We start from the raw sequence: 19,661 nt of genomic DNA, 5'->3' as shown, positions 1-19,661 counted from the left end.
GCTATGATAATAATATTGAGTAGTCAGTGTCCAAGGGCTAAGGAAGTATGCAGATCCAGGGAGCTTCTGTTTTGGATTAGTTTCTCATTTGTACCTATTTGATCCATAGCACGGGGTCAGTCCTTTTCTATTTCAATTAAGTTGATTTCCACATTTAAATATTATCTAAGGAGGACAGTGAATTTTGAAAATTTAGGGACATTATCTATCATTAATGAAGGACTTCAAGTTATCTGTTGAAAGATAGGTTTGATTTCATGAGGTAAAGCAGTATTCAAACAATTAATTATTTACAAGTAAGTATAAAATAATCAGATTGCTTTTCTTATGTTGAACCAGTCATTACTTTATAGGCAGAGGTATTATATTGTATATTCATTTTGTAAAACAGCAAAACTTTTGTACTCTCCATTTGAGAGTGAAAATAACATTATTTGATTTTTAAAATTGGGTTTATCATTATATTCCCAGGGAAGAGGTAATAATAATGGTAGTTAGCAGTTGTTACATGAGTACTATGTCCCAGATATGTTATCTTTTTTATTCTTTAAAAGAATTCTGGGACATAGGCATTATTAATTCTATTTTATAGGAGAAAATTTAAGATTGGGCAGATGAGTAAATTGCTCAAAGTCAAATAGCTAACAAATTGTAGAGGAGGGACTTAAATCCAAATCTGTCTGCTTTCAAAGTCTGTGCTAACATTGAATTCTTTCAACTCTTCTACCCTGAACTACTCTCTCTAGAAAAATCAGCCACGGCAGCTTTATGAGTAATCAGGGTAGATGATTGCTTAAGCTCAAAATATTAATTCTACTTTCTCTCAGTTCATCATTATAATTTCAATCTTTTGGGTCATGATATATTAGTCTTTGAGAGTCCATTTATGTTTAAAACGCTATTACTTGTGGGTCATTCATTCAGCCATTATCAACTAACATCTTTATTACTAGTCAACTACGCAGCATTAATTACCAGAGAGTTTGACTGCTGAAGAGTGAAAATATTCACCCACCCAGGGTAAGATCTGGAGCTTGGAGAGAATGCTGGGGGAAATATGCCAAGAGGAAAGAAATATAAACTGATAGGGAGGTTGTAGGCCAGAAATTGATCGAGTTTCCTCTATCAGGTCACAGTAGAGAAATTTACAGCTTGAATGGTTCTTACAGATCAAGCACTTCAATACTCTTATTTTGTAGATTACAAAGCCTCGCCTGCCCCAAGATCACACAGCAGGAATGGAGGCAGAGGTAGGATTACAATCACAGATCAGAGTCCTTCCCATTATAAGGCTGCCATACTAGGTTGTTGTCAAGGTATAACCTTTGAATCTTAATGTACTCACCCTCCTTCCCTCTTTTGGAGTCTGAGCCGTGTACCTCTTTTTCTTCATTTCCTTCAAGGTTTCTTTGACATAAAAAGCACTGCACTGCTCTTTAGTTCCCAATTTCTCCCACTTCTGTGTGTCCCCAAACCCAAGGCCATTAATATATAAATTTTATCCCAAGAGCTGTGCAAAAGAGACTCAATTACTGCCACATATACAGGTCTAGAAAAAAGGATGCAAGACTAAATTGGATGATCTTACTTGAAACAGTTCCCACTGTCAGTATTAGGGAACTTGTCAGCAGTAAGAAAATGCACAAGCAGCAATTTCAGAAATGCTCAGAGGTAATTAACTCACAATCAGTCATCTCAAATTCATTGTCTTCCAATAAAAATTCAAAAATCTTCTTTGTTCTCAATTTCTGGCAGAGTTTTGAATTTAGAGTATGAATGGAAAATAAATAGACAGTAGTAGGTGTTAAGTCTACAGAGAATCTGGTTTTTCTTTAGAAGCTATACACGAAAGTCTATGAAATTTTTTAACCAGGCAGTTTTAACCATCCATGTCCAAAGGAAACCTCTTAACACTCTAAATTCCCACACATGATTCTCTTAACTTTGAAACTTAATCTGTTGTTCAAATTCCACCAAACAAATAATAGAATTGACTCCTACAACTAGCCACCATTCATCTAATCATTTCTAAATCCCTCTTCATCCACTATGGATACTAAGAAACGCAGAAATGAATAGATTTAATGTCCTTTGAGGTTATGGGGAATTTGAAACTATTGATGGGAATTTACCTATGAGTTGGTCAATAGGTCATGTGTCTGGGAGAAGTTACAGCTAGACAAATACTGACCTTTGCTACTTCCTTTGGCCCTCACTTTGAGTCCAGCTCAAGTAAGACTGACCAAATTGATAAGGGAGTCTAGCTTTTCACTACCATTTTATATGAGTGGTGGTTGACCTGTGCAGAGAAGGAAGGGAAAAGTCTGGATGTGGACTACAGGGTTTAAAAATATGCTTGTAACTTAATCTAATCTCATTCTTGAGGAAATTCTTAAGTATTGAGAAGAGACAAGGAAGGTTTCTTCATTGTTTCTAGGGAAAAATTCTGCTTATTTACTAATAATGGTGTAAAGGGATATCTATTTCTTCACTTGGCTGAGATAGTTAGATAAGTGTAGTTCCAGTTGTGGCCATAAGCCCTGGTATTTATGCTCACAGTGACTTTCTATTTCCTAGAAAAGTATTTATGTATGATGTGGTAGGCAGCTTGTGACATCACTCTCAATGATGTCAACTCTTCCACTATATCTCCGGAGTGGTCATGCCTTCCTGAAATCTCTTTCCTTTGAATGTGTTTGGTTCCTCATGACTTGCTTCTAATGAATAAAAGGTGACAAAAGTTATGCCTATCATATTTGGTTTAGATTACAACAGGTTGTGACTTTAATCTTACTGGCCCTTTCTTGCTCTCTCACATGGTTTGATGAAGCAAACTGTCATGTTGGCCATATGTAAAATAACAATGAAGGAGGTCTTTGGCCAAGAGCTCATTAAAAAATAAGGTCTCAGGCAAACAAGCTGAAAGAAACTAAATCTTGCTAACAACCACATGAGAGAGTGGGGAAGAGGTCCTACTCAGTTGAGCATTAAGATGGCTACAGCCTTGTGGAAAACTCAGAGCCAGACAATTCAGCTGTCACCCAGATTCTTGAATCACAGAATCTGTGACGTAATAAATGTTACTTTGAGCCATAAAGTTTTTTGGGGTAATTTACTATCTAGTAATAGATAACTAATGCCCACTGTGAGTAGGATGCTCCGATAGTTGTAGACTTCTTATTAAAAACGTGGAAGTACAGTCTCTATCAAAACACATTTTTATTGGTTAATTCAACAAACATTTATTGAGCATCTATTATGTGCCAGGCAGTTTTGGGTGATGGGATGCACCAGTGGACACATACACAAATATCTGCACAGTAGGCATGATCTATGTAATCCCAACTGATAATACTGGTCATCAGTGTTTTTCTAGATAAATTACATTTTTCATTATTAATTCACCAAACCTTTCTTGGATGCTATTTCTAGGAAATCAATGATACACTTTATATATCATCTGAGAAAAAAATTAGCCCACAAGTTATAGTAAGACAAATACCATTATAAGTAAGAGGTCTTTAATCTGTTATGACACTCTGTTAGGTGTTCCTGCCTTCTGTGATTAAATAAATGTTATTTATGAAAGATTAAGTAAAAGAGGAAGAGCATATTTAAGTTTAAAGAAGGTGAGTTTACTTTTCAATTTGTTTGAATTTGGGGGATATCTAGGTAAAGGTGGACATATCAAGATGGAGTTTAAGAGTGAGCTTTGGATTTGAGATAAACATCAAAAGTCATCAAATTATTTTTTTTTAATATTTTATTTATAGGTGCAACCATAGTATTTAGGGCTTGTCCAGGAAAATATATAGAATGTGAAGGAGCACACATGTTGAAGGAGTGGGCATTGATGACTATGAAAAAGTGTTGAATTGGTAGGAGAATGAGAGGAAAGTGTGTCTTTAAAATATACCAGTGGAGGAGATTTCATGAATCAGGAAATACAGTGTTCAATCATATCAGAGACTATAAAATAAGGGCTGAAAGGTATTCCTTTCATATAAGAACAAGAAGAGATTGATGGACTTAACTGAGAATAGCTTCAATGGGGTGGTGAGGGTGGAAATAAGTATGAAGTGAGTTGAAGTATAGACATGTATGAAAAAGAAATTTGTAAGATGAAGCTCAGAAAAGTTAGGTGTTATAAATGTAGATCTTTTCATTAGATGGTGATGAAAGTCTTTCTTTTTATTTTGTGTTTGGATAGAAAATGTGGTGTTTTTAGTTGCAGAACAAATAGAATATAACAAATTTTACATAGTAAATTTCATGTCTTTTTGAAGTTTTATCTTGTTTCTAACAATTAAATATGATATTTTGATTGATGCTTAGGTTGGAGCATTATAGTGAACTTTAGGAATGTTATTCTGGCATATAAAGGGTATATGGGCTCTATTTTATTTCCCTGGCTCAATGCTTAATGAAGAATGATAGGAAGAGGGAGAGGAGTCAACACTATTGCCTACTCTTGGCTGTGAGAAGATGGTGATTAATGAAGATGCAGCTAGTGGAGATGTAGGTCTGAATGTGAGGTGAATGTAGACATAGGATGAAGATAGAAGTACACGAAAGTCCAGTTTGAGAGTTTAGAGGAGAGAGGGACATTTGATATAACATCAAAAGAGGTGGGTTAGAATAAGATCTAAAGGACACATAGAAAGAGTGATGTTTCTAAGACTGAAGACAAGTAGATAAGAATGGACATAAATATAGATAATTTGTAGGTGGAGGATAAGAAACTGAGTTGATTCACATTCCATTCTCTTAATTTTCCTATGGAAATAGAAGACAACATCCATTCTGAGAAAATAATGAGCCCTTGGGTAATCTAAAAGGCTTGATGAGAATGCCAAAGTTTGGAAAAGCTGTCATCTAGAATGCAGAAAGAGAAGAACTAAGAATACCCCTTTAATAATGTTTGACTAGTCCTTGGTATTAGCACTAGATGGAAGTAGATGAATTTTTCTCTATTGTTCCTGTTAAATACAGTTAAAAATCCTGGACATAATGATTTCTCCCTGTTTGTTTCTGTCACTCTGTCTCATTCACTCTCAAATAAGGAAACTATGAATGGTGAAGAGAAGGCAGACTGGCTAGGATTTCAGGATCTAAAGAACAATAGAATGGTGAATCTTCTGGGTTTTCTTTTTGCCTCCTAGATTCCAAAATTGGAGTTGGGAAAACCTGCAACCCAGAAATTTCAGTAAAAGCAGACAAAAAAGCCCTCAGAAGCCTGTGTTCTCTTGTCAAAGGACCAGTAGAAGGTCATCCTAGCATGACGGAAGGCTTTTAGATAATAACTGCTCTACCTCAGCCAACAACACTAAAAGAAACTGGTCCCACTCTACCACTGAGCTAAGGCCAAGTGCAGAGCCCAGACTTCTGTTCTTCCTGGATTGTAATGGGTGCCCCTGATTCCCTCCAGAGTGGTGTTAAAAGAGGCTGAAGGGGACTGAGACTTTTATTCCTGTGGGCTGGTAGTAAAAATCAGTAAACTTGAAGATAGAACAATAGAGTGATCCATTCTGAACATCAGAAAATTCAGAAAAAAATGCACAGAGCTCAGGGATGTGGAGAACTATAACTATACAGATTTAACATTTGTGTCATTAGAGTCCTAAAAGGAGAAGATAATAAGTATGGGGCTTAGAAGTTATTTGAAGAAATGATGGCTGAAAAATTTCCACATTTGGAAATAAACTTACAGATTCAGAAGCTGAGCAAATCTCAGACAGGATAAACCCAAAGAAATATAGGCAAGATACCTCATAAACAAACTCCTGAAACAAACAAACAAACAAAATATCTTGAAGGCAATGAGAAAGAAATGATGTTATCATACCTACAAGGGAAAAAGAATTTGAATGACAGTAGATTTTTCATCAGAAACCATGGAGGTCAGAAGGAAGTAGCACAAGCATATTTCAAGTGCTGCAAGCAAAGTACTGTCAACCTAGGATTCTGTATCCATTGAAAATATCCTTCAGGGATGAAGGAGAAATCAAGATATTCTCAGATGAAGGGAAACAAAAAGAATTTGTTGCTAGTAGATCTGCTGTTACCTACTTTGAATGAATGGCTAAGGAAAGTTTGAAAAAGAATGGAAATTATAAAAAGAAGGAATCTGGGAACATAAGGAAGGAAGAAAGAACAATGAAAAGACCAAAAATATAGGTAAATATAGTCAACTTTCTTTCTCTTCTTGAGTGTTCTAAATTTTGTTCGACAATTGAAGGGAAAATCATACATGTTTCATATGGTTCTGAAAGTATGCAAAAGCAATATTTAAGCCAATTATATTGTAAATGGGGGAGGGTAAAGGGGATTAACAGGAGGTAAGTTGACATTGGTAAAATGTCAGTACCTATAGGAAATGATGTTATACATGTATAATGTAATACCCAGAGCAACCACTGAAAAATCTATACAAATGCATTTACTAAAGCAAACTATAAGTAAATCAAAACAAGATTCTAGAAAAGATAAAAGTCACCCACAGGACAGCAGGACAAAAAAAGACCCAAAGAACTTTCTTTTGAGTCAATGTGCAAGAAGAGGAGACAGAACTTGGATACCTGAAAGAGAATGATTTGAGTGATAACTCTTGCCCCCTCAGAATCACTCAGCATGATTCTGTTTCTGTACCTGATATCAATTTCTTTCCAGTTGAAAGAAAAAAGTTGCTAAACTTGGGCCAATTTTAAGGGAGTACTTAGCTTGAGTTCATCCCCAAGTTACTTTTTTTTTTTTTGTGATAAAATCAGTTGAATATTACACTAAGGAGAGCCTTGGAGATAGGATTGCCAGGTAAAATACAGGTAACCCACTTAAATTTGAGTTTTAGGTAAACAAAAAAACCGTTTTTTTTTTTTTTTTTTTTAGTGCATATAAAGTATATCTGAATACTTCATGGGACATATTTACACAAAAATCTTCATTATTGGGATGTCTGGGTGTCTCAGCAGTTGAGTTTCTTTCTTTAGCTCAGGTCATGATCCTGGGGTCCTGGGATGGAGTCTCACATTGGGGTCTCTGCAGGGAGCCTGCTTCCTCCCTCTGCCTGTGTCTCTGCTCTCTGTGTGCCTCTCATGAATAAATCAATAGAATCTTAAAAAAAACCTCCAACATTATTTATTTGAAATTAAAATGTAATTGGTAGTCTTACATTTTTATTTTCTAAATCTGGGAATCCAACTCGTAATAAATAGGGAAGCTGTTAAAGACTATCTTGAGCATCCATGTTCTTTCTCTTTCCTGTCTTTCTCACTTATACACACTCACTCACTTGCTCACTAGGTTTTGGAAACAAAGTTTGGTGGAGCCTTACTGTTTAAAATAAGTTTAGTTGCCTTTTGGAGTTACGCTTTTCTTGTCCTGCAAAGAGAGAACCCCATATTATGTCTGAGGGAGAGATGAGGCCATACACAGAAAGTGCAACTTTGGGAAGAAAAGTGCAGGAGAAAGAACAAGGAAAAAGATCGCTTAAAGTGAATTAAAACTGATTTCTCCAATACCACAAGTTAACCCTGAAGGCAAAAGAGAAAATTCATTCCATTAGACTCAGGTGTGTTTTGTTTTGTCACAGTGAATCTAACTGTGGCTAAAATTAGTTTGGTAAAAATGCAAAATTTATTTAAAAAATTATTGGAACAAAAGGAGAGCATATTCTCAGAGAACCAAGTATCGATGTCTTTCTCAGAGGCTTATAAAAATAGTACACACATCAAACAGCCTAGAGGCTCTAAAGTCTCCTTCCAGTTTGTTCTAATTTTTAGTTTGTATTTTATAGCTGTTATAGATGAGAAAATGAACCTGACCTTTGAGTAGAGTTTACCGCTCAAAGAGAGTGATGTGTCTAAAAAGAACCAATCTAAGTAACAAGAGGTGGCTATGTCAGAACATTGATGGTTTAGCTTTATGATGTTGGTCTTATTTTTAAATTTTATTTAATACTTTGCTATTTATCTATATCCATACCTGCAATATAATAATGACTTTATATTTACAAAATGTTTCCAATTTACTTGTTATTCTTGTCAACTGAAGAGTAAGAAACATAGTTATATGAAGTTGAATCATTCAGCTCATTAATATAGTTACCTGGGAGTTTAGATATATGTTTTTGGTATTAGAGTTGTTTCTTTAAATAGTAATTATATTTTAATTAATGTGCTGATATGAAAAAAACTTTGTTTTAATTATAATCCACTTAGTCTCTTCTAAGACTTCCCCCCTCCTCTATAAAATTACCAAGCATATTTACGAAACTCCCACCAGTTTTTGAATTTCTAGGGTATTCTTCAGGTATGAAGTAATGATTAAAAAATGAAAAGAAGGCAAAAAAAGTAATAAATTATTGAGATAAATTAAAAAAAAATAACTTGACTGTTCTTTTTGTCTGCGTTTACCAAACTTGAATTCATCTCTCTAGACTGATTGAAATAAACATATCTAGAATAGAAGGTAGACAATTCTTAAGACTCAAAAAGACTGTGTGAAATATTTCTCTATTAATTTTAGTGAATAGAATGTAATTGATTTAGCAATGGGCGAGTAGTGGTAAAGAGAAGAAGTAAACCTCTGTTCAAAATAGATTAAAAAAAAATAACACTGGGTTTCCCTGAGTGGCTCAGCCGTTTAGTGCCTGCCTTCAGCCCGGGGCATGATCCTGGAGTCTCAGGATCGAGTCCCACATCAGGCTCCTTGCATGGAGCTTGCTTCTCCCTCTGCCTGTGTCTCTGCCTCTCTCTTTTTCTCTCTGTGTCTATCATGAATAAATAAAATCTTAAAAAAATAAATAATAACAAAAACCATTGAGTGATAGAGAGTAATGCTTGGGAGTACTATGTACAGAAACCATCTGTATTCATAGACATGTGACCCACTGTTCTATAACCAGTTGGCATCTAATACCTAAATACAAGGTGGTATTTCCATGTTGGGTGTGTTCTTTAGAATAAGTGGGTGATTATGCATTACTAGAAATTCAGGGGTAAAGTCATTTTGAGGAAGAGGTTGTGAAGGTTACGATCTCGTCTGTCAGCACCTCTCACTGTGGGGTGATATCACTAGTAACAGCGTGGTATAATAAGGACAGTGGGCAGAGAAACTAGTGAATTAGTGCATTTGTTGAAAAAATACCTTTTAATTCTATATTTTTGTGAACAGGAATAGATATTCTGCTGAGAATCTCTCCTGTATCATGCCAGTGGAAACAGATTCCACAGTTAAATAACAGAGGACCTTCATGTTTTTGTGCAAGGTGAGAAAGAAATCTATTTCGCTATGTTTTACCAAAGACAAAGGAGAGTCTAGAAAATTTTGGTTAATAGTTTAACCTGTTATTACAGGAAGGAAAAATTTTGGTTAATAGTTTAACCTGTTATTACAGAAAGGGAGAAAATAATACACATTAAAAGATGGATTTTTGACCTTCTGCATCTGCTAACAGCCAGGCACTTACTTTTAATTACACATTGCTTTCTTAAAAAAGAAAAAAAAAAACAAAATTTTTTCTTCTCTTTTCTTCCCTTCTGTTCTCTCGCTCTCCCTGTTTTTTGAAGGAGGGGTGAGAGAGGCATTGAGACCGTTGTCAAGATAAAATGGACAAGAGGGTGGATATAAACTCCTTTTTCTCTATTTTATTTGACTGAAAAGAATAAAAGGTAGTAAAGGAAGGTAATAATTATTGACCCTCAGTATTAACTTTGTTCTCTTGGGTAAGCACATAATTAGGTTGTTCTTTAAAATGCATATTATGTAGCTGGCAGCAGACTCTGGTTTAGATCCGATAACTCCTTATGCAGGCAGCTTTTAAAATGCACATCATGTACCAAAGGAACTTTTCTGGTCTATTGGGTAAATATGTATTAAAGTAATTTTTAAAATACTTATGTACTCAATAGGCTGGAAGTGGTCAATGGTTTAATGAATAGTCATGCATTTTTAAACATGTATTATTATTTATGCACTGACCCAAGTGAGAAAGTCTTTAAAAAATGGCATATTCCTGATGACTGTGTAATTTTGCAGTAAAATCTTAAAAGTATTTCAGGAGAACAGAAGCCAATTTTAAAATTACATTATCTCATCATCCCTTCACCTCATTTTTCCTGGCTGCTCTTCCTCTTATGGGATGTATTATAATAGGCTCATTTATGGCCTCCCTGCTGGCCTAATTTCATTTTCATAGATTAAAGCTGATTTACATTTGAATTGCAATTTTAGTGTTGAATTTATTCTATTTTGACTCATTGTGTCTGGCACATAGTAGGCGCTCACTCAATATCAAGGGAATGAGTTGTTTTTATAATGTGTCATTTTTGCAAGCAAACGTAAGTCGTGCCTACTGTACACTAGGTGCAGTGCTGGGTGTCAATCAGTTTAAAGATTTTATTTATTTATTTATTCATGAGAGACAGAAAGAGAGAGACAGAAGTTAATCAGTTTAGCACAAAGATAAGATGCCTATAGGTCACAAGTAGATTCAAGCCTTACTTAGCATCATCACTAATCAGCTGCTTCTCTTACAAAGCAGCTCCCCCTCTCAGCAAGTCAACTCCAAAAGGGGAACAATAGCTCCAGCCAGCAGATTTCTTATAGGGATCAGTTGAAACTTTATATGAAAGATGCCAAGCACAGTACCAGATACCCAATGAGCTCCCAGTCAATGCTTTTTCTCTCTTGACTGATTTTCCTATCCAGAAATGTGAGAAACATTCATTTCTAGACAGCAGAGGCTTCAAAACTGGACAGTGCTCTCACCCCTAGACCAAGAAGAAAATTTTTAATAACATGACAAACATTTTCCTCTGCTGTTAGGAACACATTCAGTAATTCTCAGGGTTCCATTTTGAGAGGGGGGCCTCCTGTGGGCACTGCCCTTTTTCCATCAACACTTACCTGGGGATCCTCAAACCCTGTATGCTCATTTTCACCCTGCCTCCTATAGTGGGTCCATCCCAACATTTGGGTTCTTTCCTCCAAATGCTCACAGTCCTGCAGGAGTAGAGGAAGTCAGTCCTCTGGGTCCCTTCTGAATTTCAGAAAGTTCCACAAAAAAAAAACAAAAAACAAAAAAAAAAAAAAAAAAACAACCCTCCAAAAAGTCAGCTTTTCTAAGAGCAAACAGGGGTAATGATATCTACTGCGGCACACCACGGTAAATAGGGTCTTGAGAATAAGCATTATTAACATGCTCACTGAGCTGCCTCAAATCCTATTTGGAGGGAGGCATGGTATAAATAAATAAACATGCTCCCTGGATCTTTACAGTCTGAGGTTTAGTGAGCCACTTCAATCTTGGAAAGGCATTAAAATCGCTGGTACATAATTGGATTTGTTTTGCTATTAGGTGCAGCTCTCTAACTTGTTCCCCTGTATGCCACATTCATGAATAGGAGAGTCTCATCTTGATGGAAATGCTATCAGTGATGTGACTCCTGGGATCACCTGAAGGGTACAGAAGGAGAATCAGGGGAGGCAGCCCCTTCTGTTCCCTCAAATTCTCCTGCGTGCTTGTTTTTTCACCAGATTCTGGGTCAATGGACAATACTTATCACTATTGTGTGTTGGCTTCATCATCTCTAAGTTGTTTATTCTTAACAGTAACCATGATCTTGGATTAGAAGGCTCTAACTTGTTAAATGACTTAATTTGAAATGGAAATCATATGTTACTTACTTTTCATTCATTGGAAGAAGATTATTTTAATGTATTTAATTGGAAAAAATACATTTAATATGGTATGCTATTCTGAAAATATGTTGCAAATGGTTATATGTGGCAGTTTTAAAAAGAAATTATTGTTTCTTCAGCTACCAGTGGTAGAAAGCAGTTCTCTTTTCCTAGTAACAATGGAAAGAAACAGAGGGAGTTGGGAACCTTTCCAAGTGACTGTATGAAGAAAAAATCAGAAATATCTGGAAAAAGTTGATGTTATACTGGAGGGATCCTTTTAGAGACAAACTTGGGTCCCATCAAAACTTTGGGACACATACAAATCTGAGGACAAACTGAACAACCAAAATGGATTTAGGAAAGAGAGAATCCAGAGACCTGCGAGGGAAATCATAGTTTTGAGGTCAGCTCTGAGTAGATTTAGAGGGAAGGAGTGATTATAAGTTTAAAAGGAAACCTCTCAAGTTCAAGTTCTGGTTCTCCAAATGAGAGAGCACAATTTAATTAGTGGAAATATAGTTCAATCTGGGGATAGTCAAGAGGACACAGCCTGTCCTGTTTGCTAATAGAATAGCTTATCTCTTTCAGAATAGCTGAGAGAACAGATATCAGATAGATTAGGTGAAGAACGGATCACTGCAGCTAGACACTGATAGACCGGAAACTTGTCAGTGTAACTTCTGAGCCTTTTGCTTCAGGATAAGAAAGGAGCTTTTACAGAGCGCTCATTGAAGAGTATGAGTTGAGTCAGTAAGATGGAGTTAACATGCATGGCATGAGTTGTTTAAAAAGGGGGCATGTAAAAGGGACCTAAGGAAGTTAAAGAAAAGATTGTTTTACAAGAAAGGCAAATGCATGCCAGAGGCAAGGATATTATATGATAAGCAGGGATGACCTAGATGCACTCAAAATCTGTAATCTCAGATAAGAGAGGTGGTTCTGGAATCAAGACTGAGAGGTCACAGATGGGCCTAGGAGACCAAGATTCTTATGATAAATGTGAGCAAAATAGCAAAAATGTGGAGACGTGTGTCTGTTAGTGGAATACTGATAGGCATACTTCAACACAACTTGCAGAATCTTCAGGGAAAAGCAAAGACTGAATGCACAATTGGTTAAGAATAAAGCACACCTTCAATACTCTGCTTGGACATTACTGGAATCGCAATCTCTCCTGCCCTTTATATTCATTTAGAGCACCTTATTCAGTAGAGCGATGTTTTTTCTCTTGGTTTCTGCCTGACTGTAGGAGGGATCCAGTTATCATCTTCAACTTGATTGACTCCTTCCCTTCTAATTAATGTAGTTTTACCAAACCCAAATTAACAATTTCTACCACTTACTACTTAAATAAGAGGACATTATCTTTTTAGCCAAAGAGAGAAATTGTACCAACAGGAATACTGTCTTTATATGGGTTCTGTAGACTGCCAGCAGGTCTGAACCATCCTTTACGCCTTGCTGCTACCTACCTCAGACCACAAGGATGCTTCAAGATAGGAAAAAAAAGAGGCCTGGCCTATTGGAGAAGAGACTTCCAGGTTACTTGTTCCTAGCCCAACCTTTCCAAAGGCTTGTTTCTATAGTTTCTTAAGAAATAGCTTCTGGCCCACTTAGTCTTTGGTAAGTCTGAGAATGTAAAACAAAGTTTTCTCTGATCACTAGAAGGCAAGGAGGCTGGGTGGTAAAGTCAGCTATTAAATAAACCCTAGAATTGATGGTAGTTCCTGCCTCTTTCAATGGTATTCTATTGCACAAACTGACCAAAACCAAGGAAGGTCTAGGGCAATAATCTTTGTTCTTTATCTTTGCTTCTGTCCTTTCTTTATTACCACTTAGGATTGTGCCACCATACTAGAAGAGAAAGAGCAGGGTGGGCATGGTATCCTATGGATCATAAAGAGGTTATGGATATCTTAGTGAATGGATTTAGTAAGATCAATAGTCATAGAGCATGGGAATGAGTGGTAAAAAGGCAGTTACAGGGCTAGAACTTTGAAAAGAATGAAAAGAATAGAATTACAAGGAAGATGTGACAAAGTCTTCCCCACTCTTTTTTTTTTTTTTTTTAAAGGTGTGAGATCCTTCATGTGTTTCAGAATAGAGTAGTCAGTACATAGGGTATGTATAAAGGCATTAGTGTGAAAGGGGAAAGGTAAGTCCCGACTGCTAGTCATTAGCACCGTGATGAAAAGAAAGGCACTATTCTTACATAATTTTATTTTTAATTTTTATAATAAATTGGTTGTTAGTTTAGGTCAGGGGTTCTCCACCATTGGTAAGCATCAGAATCCCTTGGGGGCTCTTTCCTAAGTACTCTGAAGGTTGAGGTTGGTACATGTATATAAATACCAAGCTTCCTGGATGATTTGGATGTATAGTTTCTCTGGCTTAAAAATCAAAACACAGTTTAGCTGAGTCACTTCTAAGACTTAAGTCAAGGGGCCAATTGGTGGGATCTCATTTGAGGTTTGATTGGGGAAGGATTTGCTTCCAAGCTTACATGACATTGACAGCATTGAATTTTTTGTGGCTTACTGGCTTGAGGACCTCAGTTTATTGCTAACCATTGATTAGGAGCTGCCCTCAGTTTCTTGCTATGTAGGTCTACCCCATATAATTTCTTACTTCCTTAAAACAACCAAGAAAGGGGGAGTCTTCTCACAAGGTGGACATTACAATATTATGTAATATAGTTATATACTCGTAAACAAATATATCCCATCACCTTTGCTGTATCCACTTGGTTAGACGTAAGTCACAGATTCCACTTATATAAAGGAAGATAGGAATCATGGTCCCAGCTTAGACTAATATTTCCATCACACTGGTTATCTAAAATCTTGTCAATGCCTACAATTGTAATTTCTATAAATGCATGAAGGTTTTTTTTTTTTTTTAACTTTTTCATTTGACAAATACTTACTATGTCAGTTACTATGCCTTGGATACAGCTCTTGATTTCAGTCACAGATACAGGAAAAACTAAATAAAATATAGTGAGAAAAAAACGTAAGAAATGTAGGGAGAGCCTAGGTATGTATGACTAAATGTTGATAGGGGTAGATTTTTATCATCAAATTTGAATATGACTCTAGGACTCTATTATTTAAGGGATAACTTGGTGCACTTGAATGGAAAACAACATTTGTTGAAAACCATCAGGAGGTTATTGGGTCCAAGTCAGGCCCTCATTTGCTTTTTTCACAGGAAAAGTTATCATGATAATATGGTAAGCTTTGGACCAGAATGTTTAGAAAGTTCTTGCCCTGCCCATTTGGAAATAGTTTAGAAATATGGACTGGAACCCAGTACAACTAAAGAAATTAATTGCTTTTGGAAGAAATACACTCAGAGGAAATAATCAGCACTGTTCAACCTATTAACTCATGTTACTGTCTGGGGGATGATCCCTGTTGTCATTACCCTGAGCTCCTTCTGAGTCTGGCTCCTCTTGAGCATTTTCATCAATGATGTGAATGAATACAGAGATGGCACAGAAGCAGAGAGGAGCAGTGACTACAAATGATGACAGGAACAAAAACCAAAATGGTGTTGTAATAACAGGAGATCTACTCTAATATGATAGATATTTTTAGTAATAAATGGTACATTCTTTTCTTAGGACCAAAGTTGGCAGCAAGTATATATTTGTGGAAAGTTGTTTTTTCATTTAGGAATTTAAGAGTACTTAGGTTAAATGTGAGCTGTTTATGTGATATGGATACCATAAAGAGCACTGCAAATAAAATATTAAAATACATTCATTGAAGCATAGCATCTAGATTGAAAGAAACAAGCTTTGATCTCCCAGGTGCTGAGCTTTCATATGAAGAATTTCATCTGTTCTAAGGGTGCGTTTTAGGAGCAGATACAGATAAACTGTAATGTGTTCAGATAGCAAGAACAGAGCTGGTGAAATGGATTGGGAATGTTGCCATATAGGGAAAGGTTAAGGGAATGAAGACGTTGAGCCTGGAAACAGGTGTTTCAGAAGGGAATGTACTTGAAAAATTTGAAAGGCCATCTTAGGTGAAATGAATCAGGCTGATTTTAAATAGCTTCATTGGAAAGACAAGGAACCAATTTCTGAAAATAGTAATAAGACTAATTTTGGAGGAATTTCCTGGACCCTAAATTCTCTAAAGTTGGGCAAGATTTCTTTGGAAAGTGTGTTCACTGTCATTGAGAAAGATCAATAATATGTTGGACAACTTGATAGGGTGTTGTTGATTAGTTAAGAATTAGATGACAGCTGGTGGCTCAGTGGTTGAGTGTCTGCCTTTGGCTCAGAGCATGATCCTAGAGTCCCACATTGAGCTCCCTCCAGGGAGCCTGCTTCTCCTTCTGCTTAGGTCTCTGGTTCTCTCTCTGTGTCTCTCATGAATAAATAAATAAAATCTTAAAAAAATTAGATATATAATTAGGTATATAAAGTCCCTTCACAAACCACAATTACAGTTTCCTGTAATCATTGTATCATTTGTAGAGTTTTATAAAGGGTATACACATCTGTGTTCTACTCCAGCCATATATATTTTTTTAAAGATTTTACTTATTTATTCATGAGGGACACAGAGAGAGGCAGAGACACAGGCAGAGGAAGAAGCGAGCTCCCCATGTGGAGCCTGATGCAGGACTCGATCCCGGGGATCATGACCTGAGCCTAAAAGGCAGATGCTCAACCACTGAGCCACTCAGGTGCCCTACTCCAGCCATATTGTATAATCAGAATTATTCTATATCTTATTTCTATAGAATTATTTCTTATAGTTTGAAGAAGTTCCACAGGTAAATTTGTAGGGCAATCAGAATTGGCTGGAGAAGGATACAAAGGAGCACTAACCAAGTGTTTCACACTTTTTTTTTTCTCATACCATAATTCTGAAATACACACACCATTAACTATTTTATACCTTTTCTCCCCTCACTTTGGGGGTAAACATTATGTAATCATGTGTTGACTACAGTTCTCTCCAATAGAAGAGGATAATGACATAGGCATCTAAACAAAGAGATTTGGATTGGAAAATATCAGCTACTGAAATTGTCTAAGAGGAATGAAAAAGGAATTCGGAAGCTATAGATGATGAAGGTATCTTGAGGACAAACTTCTTTTCCCTATAAAGCATTTCCCCAGAAAACACTTATTAGAACAATGTGCTTAAGTAAAATAAAGCTGTGCTGATTTTCTGAGTTTTACAATTAATCAACTAAAACTACTGTTCTTTTCAGCTGGCTTCTCTATGCCATTGGGGCACAGAAATGATAATGTGCTTTATTTTCTCTAATTTATATCTTCTTTCTGCTTTCCCCTTCTGTAAAGATGACTTACTTAATGAAAGTATTGATATGTGAAAGACTAAAGGAAACAAAATTGTTAAAATAACCCGTAAAGAATCAAAGCACTTTAAGAAATTTGAAAAATTAATAGAAACAGCTTTTATGCAATAAGGAGGACTTATTGCAAAATTATAAATTATAATAATTATAGCAAAACTTCTGACATTTAGAACTTTTACAAAATTGGAAAACTTTACAAGCTATCAAGTTATCATATTTAGAGTTAAAAGGAAATCTAGAAATCATCTCCAGTAATTATTTTGCTGCTTTTTTCCTTCTAGAAGACTTCCTTAATGAAGTAAGAACTTTATGGTGCAGGTTCCTTACCTCCCAGTGTATTGGTGGAAACAAGTCATGACCAACTACTTTGACTATAGCAATGAGCTAGTCAGTATATTTTGCTTTATAAATGAGAAAAAAACTAACTGAAATAAGTCCTAATTTCCTCCAAATAAGTCTTTATTCAAGTATCTAGCACCTACATAAAATCTAACTAGACCATTCATTATCCAAGGGTTTTTTGGGGGTGGATGTGGGGTATTGTTTCCTATTTCTGCTATTGAAGAAAAAAGATTAACATGTTCATGAATGAGAAAGCTTAACATTGTAAAGATGTTAGGTCTTCCCAAGCTAATTTATAGGCATAGTGAAACTCTATTTAATATTCCTACGTGATATTTTTTAGAATTGAATAAAGTAATACTAAAATTTATGGAGGACTCAACACCAGTTGATAGGTAAGACCCTTCCTACCCACAGAAGTAAAGAGAGATGACTTAAAAAAAATAAGATATTATTTTACCAGATAGGTCAGATTGTATGTGTATGTGTATATCAAACACTTATATGTATATTTACACATACACAGTAGTGGTGAATTCACAAGCAAGTAGAAAAATGATTATTTAACAAACGTTATTGGAAAATAGACTTCATCCTTGCACCTATAAAAAATTAATGTTGAAACTGATTAAAGACCTATACATAAGTGGAAATATTATACAACCATTAGAACAAAATTTAGAATATCATTATGATCTTGAGTGGGAGAGATTTCTAATTTTTTATTATTTATTTATTTAATTTTTGGTGGGAGAGATTTAAAAAAAACAAATGGATTAATCACAAATAGAGGAAGAGTAATAGATTCGATACAGTAACATTAAAGTCTTCTATTTAACAATGGGTGTTGAATATAATCGTTAAAGAACAACTAGATAATATGTGAATGAAAGAGAATTAATAGCTTAAAGTATAAAGCACCTGCAAATCAGGAAGAAACTGTCAGGCAACCCAGTGTAAAAGTGAACAAAGGTTATGAATAGATAATTCTCACGAGAAAAATCTTGAATGGCTAATATTTATAATAGATGTATAGTACAGTACCATTTTGGGAAGTTTAATACTCAAGTTCAGGAGCTTAGAGTGGGGAAAGAAGCAGATGGGATATGCTGGGGAGATGAAAGAAAGGAAAACATAAGAAAAGCATTCATTGATTACTGAAAATTGCATGACACAAATTGATATTTTGTAAATCTGAAGCCTGAGAGAACAATGCAAAAATTCTTGTAGGGCCTACTTTTACCAAAATTTTGCAGACCCTAGACCCTCATTTTATAAAAGAGTTCTTTTTTTGTCCATAACCCCCATGACCATGTGAAAATACCCATGGTTTCAAAGCTCACAGTTGTTTTGAATCAAGGAAAAAGAAGAATCACATCCTAGAGATGGTCTTGGTGGACTTTATCTTGGTGAAAGGGTATGTAGATGGAGGGTTTAGAATGTTTCCACAGGGAATCCCTGGATGGCTCAGAAGTTTAGTGCCTGTCTTCGGCTCAGGGTGTGGTCCTGGAGTCCCGGGATTGAGTCCCACATTGGGCTCAATGCATGGAGCCTGCATGTGGCCTGCTTCTCTCTCTGCCTGTGTGTCTCTGCCTCTCTCTCTCTCTGTGATTATCATAAAAAAAAAAAAAGAAGTCGTTATAAAATTGAACCTAAATACTTAAGGTAAGGTGGGCATGGGTGGAGATGTTTAGGAGGTGAAATAAAGATGGTAAAAATCAAGGAAGTGACAAGGAAGAACAGGGGATAGGCTGGATTATGAAGGGGATAGTTGTAAGAGTTGAAAGGAGAGAGAAATATATGGAGAGGTCAAAGGAGATGAATTGGGATGGAAGGGAGAAGCATTATTAAAAATATGGAAACTTGGGATCCCTGGGTGGCGCAGTGGTTTGGCGCCTGCCTTTGGCCCAGGGCGCGATCCTGGAGACCCGGGATCGAATCCCGCGTCGGGCTCCCGGCGCATGGAGCCTGCTTCTCCCTCTGCCTGTGTCTCTGCCTCTCTCTCTTTCTCTCTGTATGACTATCATAAATAAATAAAATTTTAAAAAAAAAAAATATGGAAACTCTAAATCTAAAATATCTTTTGTAAACCTAAACTCAAGTTAGTTTGAGTGCGGCTTCCCTTTTTTCTAGCTGGCTTGTTGGTTTTGGAGACTCCAATAAGATAGTTACTTCTAAGAAACCTGGTGGCTGGGGTGCCTGGGTGGCTCAGTGGTTGAGCATCGTGGGGTCCTGGGATTGAGTCCCATGTCCAGCTGGTGGTGGTGATCCTGGGGTCCTGGGATCGAGTCCCG

This window comes from Vulpes lagopus, chromosome 12 (genome assembly GCF_018345385.1).
Source record: "Vulpes lagopus strain Blue_001 chromosome 12, ASM1834538v1, whole genome shotgun sequence".
Classification (NCBI taxonomy): domain Eukaryota; kingdom Metazoa; phylum Chordata; class Mammalia; order Carnivora; family Canidae; genus Vulpes; species Vulpes lagopus.
This window is presented reverse-complemented; position numbering follows the sequence as displayed.